A 5196-nucleotide genomic window follows, 5' to 3' on the forward strand; every position below is an offset into this window, starting at 1 on the left:
GTTTAAAACCGCCCTTATCTGGGGCCATGATTTTAAAATACCCACACACTATCTGATTCCAACCCTAATTGAAGAAATAACGCGCTGCCGCATACACTGTTTCTGTAAGGATCTACTCCGGCGCGATCTGCTCCAGCGACAACTCTCTCCACCAAGGATCCCCTCAGCCGCGTTCTCCTCCGACTAGAATCTCCTCACCGTTCACCGCCATCGTTCATCTCCTCGCCGCTGCCTTCAATGAGCTTCTACGATCTTGTTCTGGCTTCGATCTAAAGGTTAGCCATCGCCACTCATCTCCTTTGCTGCTTCATTTATCACCTCGCCGCCGCAAGCAACATTGTTGCTGCTTTAGCGAGCTTCGACAAATCTCTTCACTTTTGTGATTACGTCCTTGCTCTCACCGTCGAGAACTTCCTCGAGCGCCACCTCCAGACTCTCGTCTTCAATCCCAGCATGGCCAAGTCAATCCACCACGCCAGGTTCTGATCCGCCAGCGCCACATTAGGTCTTCCTTTCTTCTGTTCACTTTTTTTCTGAAAGTTAGGGTTTTTAAATTCCTAATTTAATATCAATTGTTGTTTGCTTTTGCTTACTGTCAAATTAAGAATCTAATTTCCTTGATTTCTAGGCTTTTGATAAAATTTTCTAATGTTAGATTAACCTCTCTGTATAATTGCTCTTAGATATATAATATCAGTATTACTGAAGGCATAGGATCATCACAATTCTAGTTAGATCTTCTATAATTGCTCTTAGATTTTTTCACTCAAAAATCTAACCAGAATGCCTTATTAGCTTAAAAATATTTTGAAAATATTAAATTTTGTGATTATAGAAAATCTGTTCAATATAAAATTAGGCGGATAATTGCTTCTGAGCATTTTTGTTTGCTGAAGTAGGAGATCTAATGTTATGTTTTGATCTTTGATTTAGTAATTGAAAGTTAAAACACTTGCCTGATTTGCTTTCTATATGCATGTACTAATATAATTGCAAGAATGTAATTGGATCTTATGGAAAATCAATTCTACATAGCTAATAAAGTACATAAAAGATAATATAATACATTATACAAAATCGGTACATAAGGACACTATTATAATTTGATCTTTTGATGTCTGTCAGCTATGACAATTCAGATGCGTTAGTATGTACAATAAATAATGAATTTGCTAAGGCTTTATTTTCATTGTTGTTTTGAACACAGAACTTGCTAAAAAAGTTCCACAAGGGTCATCCAAAAGTCAGAACTCAGGTTCATCTAGAAGTCCTTTGCACCGTTCTATCTTTTCTTACAGTTATTTTTATTATCATTTGAATATATTTAAATGGAAGTTTAGGGTAACCAAATGTATTCTTCAAATTTTTTTAATGTGTAGATTAGCATTGCTGTGGCTGCATTGGCTGTGCATGTGCCTGCTGAAGATTGGGGAGATGGTGGTATAGTGAAATGGCTTAGGGACGAGATGGATTCTCATCCGGAATATATACCAGGATTCTTGGAGTTACTAACAGTTTTGCCAGAGGTCATAGTATGATATGTGTGATTATGTGTCATCTCTTCATTTTATTAATGAGACAAATGCCTAAAGTTTGAGTTACTAAGTGACAAGTTGTTATAATTTTCAAAGTTGCTGCCTTGTCGGATAGTATTTTTTTCTTGGTTATCATTCAGGTTCTTGAAGCGTTTGCTTTGTGGCTTCGCCTAAAGCATGGGTACTAATTTTTTTCTACCTCTTTGCATATTGGAGTGTTCGGCTAAGTTGTTTTTATTGAATGTATTAATATATTATTCTGATCAAGATTAATTATTCAAGAACTGTTTTGTATAAATGAATCATCTGAATTGTGTAGCATATTGGAGGAAGCTTGTCAGATGAGTGTGCTTTACTGTCAAGCATTTAGTTAATTTTTTTTGGGCGATCTATAGTGTTCTCAACTATATGTATATATTTGGGTTTTTTAAAATCACAAATATATAATTGACAGTTGGCTTTTAAACAAAAGAATGTTGAATGGAATGAGTATCTCAACTTATAGGAAACAGACTTGTCAAGTGAAACTGATGGAAAGCATAGATGCATTCCACAAATGCTGTATAATTTCAGGAAGGGTTTATAAAGTTAATGAAGAATATGGGGGAGATATGTATTTAATTTGAATATTACAACTTTATTATCTTGGTTTATGTGTTTCTTTTTCCATTGGCTTTACTATTTCTCTTTAAATTTTTGTTCGTTTCAGGATTCCCGGATCTGTTCTCAGTACCCATCCATTAGTTCTTACAGCATTATCAAGCTTGAATTCTGAGTTTCTTTCTGAGGCATCTGTAAATGGTATGTATGATAGCATGGAAAAATACTAATAATTTTCTATTTTTCGTAAATATTCAATTACTTTACAATTATTTATATTTATCTTTTACTTTTACAATTATTTATACGTCTTCGTTAAGCAATTGGCACATGAGAGAATCAGTTTATGTAGATTATTACTTTGTAGTTCTGTACTGATATTTCCAATTTATAATATGTCTTAAATCATGTAGCCAAAACAGGAAATTAAAGGGGATCTTGATCATGGTAAGAGGGTATTGCAGTGCTCTTAACAAAATCTAACCTAATGCCATACCCAAGGTATGTTTATTCTATTCTGTTTTCTATGGAATCAGTCATATTCTATGCTCATCTGATTTATATTATGATGATTCTGAGTGATTAAAACTAGATTCATATGCATCATGATACATAGCAGTAGTAGTTGGTGCTTCTAAGAAAGTGCCAAAATATCGCATGTATAAAATCTTATTCTATTATATATGGAAAAATATAAAAATAAACGCTACATGTCTCAGTATTAAATTAAAGTTCACTGATTAACTTTTGCTATTAAAAAAGAAGGGCTATGTGATTGGTGGCACTTGTTTTATGGCGTCTTTGTTAATTGTTTAAGTTGTTCGTAGATGAAACATATTATATAAAATTTAGATCAAAGAAAGGTACATGACTACTTAAGATTTAAGAAGATACTAAAGCTAAATGCTACATTATTATTAGTAGTACATTTGATTAGTCCCACTAAAATAGTCAAGCACCCTAGTTCGTACAATATAAAAATACTAAGTTAAATAATATCTCTAGATTATTTACTAATGGATTATATATTAGAAGTTATTAATAATCTAATTAACCAAGCTAATAATTAAGCCTTAGCTTGCATTTACAGTTTACCATCTTGATGTTCAGCGCATTTGCTATACTTGAAAGAGATTTCAAGTTCACGATATGAATTTGTTCAATACTAGTACTTAGTAAATACTATATGTATCTCATATGATGACTTGTTTCAGATTTTTTTTATTATTATAAAAGAAATGATAAATGAAAGTATTATAAAAGAGATTGGGGCTTCTCACTTTTTTTTTCATTATTACTTAGCTGGTGGAAGAGGCATGAATTCAATTAGCAGCTTGTGTTGAAATGATAAATGAAAGTATTACTGCATTTTCACTCCATTTTCTCCTTGTGTTGCTGCAGTCAAGGATGTGGTCTTGAAATTGAACCTGCTTCTCACAAAAGAACAAGCTATTGGTTTCCGTTGCTGCTGGAGTCAAGCTCCATGATCTTCAAGTTTCTTAATGCATTAGTTGGTTTTGGACTATTTGACAGAGGATTCCTTGTGTTACATATAACACCAGCCCCACTTACTGCATTATTAATAGTGAAATTCACAATTATTTTCTCATCACTAATATAGTTTAGTATATTATTCTGAATCTGAACTATTTGTGTTAGGTTGGGAGCTGAGTTGAAATTGGAATTCCCATGCTAATACTGTTTATAGCCTTATCTCAGGTACACTTCAAAAGTAGGCAATAATGGATTAGTATTCTCTTGTGTCTATCTTTCTTAAGGCATATAATTTTCTGTCAAAACAAGCATGATAATATCACAATCCAATAGTTTAACTTAGGCAATACACAATTGAATCAATATCAATCATTCACGTTTAACTTTGTTTACACTTATACTCTGCCTTCTTCAAACCTAAACCAAACTCTATTTGATTTGTATTATGCTTCTTAGTTATAATTCACATTTTATATATACTTATTAATTATTATATTTTCAACTATTATTTTGGTGTTCCTGTGAGATCAACTAATGTTAGTAGGTTACGTATAGCAGTAGCGCCTATTAACAAAATTAAATTATTTGCTTGAAACGGCTTTTAATCTATATGCACGACTTAATAAAAATATTACAACAATAATAGGTGTAACTTCAATTTAAAACCATGATTTCTGCATTAGCTTGTGCTCAGTAACAAAAAATTCTCAGCAATATTGATGCTTGTGGGGCATGAAAATATAGGGAGCAGTTTGCATGCATGGATGATGAGTTAGTTTGCTTATTTAATTGTTAATTAATGAATAAGAAGGTTATCTCACAGTGATGAAGCATATGAATTTTCTTCAGAGATCAGAATTAATTAGCATATGATTTTTTTTAATTTAATGTGTATGATGAGTGTTTGAAATCTTTCTCATATTTAATTTGCTCTTATATGTGAATTTTTTTAGATGAATTCAAATTCATAAATATCCACTTATTATTAATATATGCCTTTTTCTTGTATTTTTTGTGCTCATAATAATTATATTTTTGTTGTAGAGATTGGATCAGGAGATTGAGATTCCATCACCAAAAGAGTTAGGAAGTAGATTTTCTGGAGCAAGCAACAAGGAAGCATGACCTTGTTTGATATGTTTAGACGTATATTAAGGAGTATATTAAGGATTATATGTTAAGACGTATTATTAAAAAATGTTACTTTGATACTTTATTTTTGGATTATGACTTTTGGATCATGTATGAATAAAAAATCATGTTATGATGTTTGATTTATGGCTGTGCCTTTTGGTTATTACAAGATTTTTAAGTGAGTTTCGAAAATATCACTTTAAATTGGTGGTTTCGATCTTATTTTAAAAAGCATAAAATTGTCATCATAATTAGATACAAATGGCAGTTAGAAACCCCCTTATTTTAAATGAAAACGATGCCATTATACGCTAGTAAAAACGGCGGTTAAAAACTGCCATTTTAAACGAAAATGATGCCATTATAACCGGGTAAAAACGGCGGTTAGAAACTGCCATTTTAAACCCAAAAGATGCCATTATAACCTGGTAAA

General features: G+C 32.0%; 1 long non-coding RNA gene across 2 annotated transcripts; it reads left to right on the forward strand.

Annotated features, from left to right (window-relative positions):
• On the forward strand, nt 1-4955 carry LOC130982901 (uncharacterized). 2 transcript variants are annotated; one of them, XR_009087212.1, is made up of 8 exons: nt 1-275; nt 433-505; nt 1208-1255; nt 1380-1716; nt 2245-2336; nt 2549-2636; nt 3537-3854; nt 4674-4955. It is a non-coding gene; the product is annotated as an uncharacterized LOC130982901 (long non-coding RNA). The 2 variants fall into 2 exon arrangements; XR_009087211.1 differs by having other exon boundaries at nt 15-505.
• The last annotated feature ends 241 nt before the right edge of the window (nt 4956-5196 follow it).

This window comes from Arachis stenosperma, chromosome 5, assembly GCF_014773155.1.
Source record: "Arachis stenosperma cultivar V10309 chromosome 5, arast.V10309.gnm1.PFL2, whole genome shotgun sequence".
NCBI lineage: Eukaryota > Viridiplantae > Streptophyta > Magnoliopsida > Fabales > Fabaceae > Arachis > Arachis stenosperma.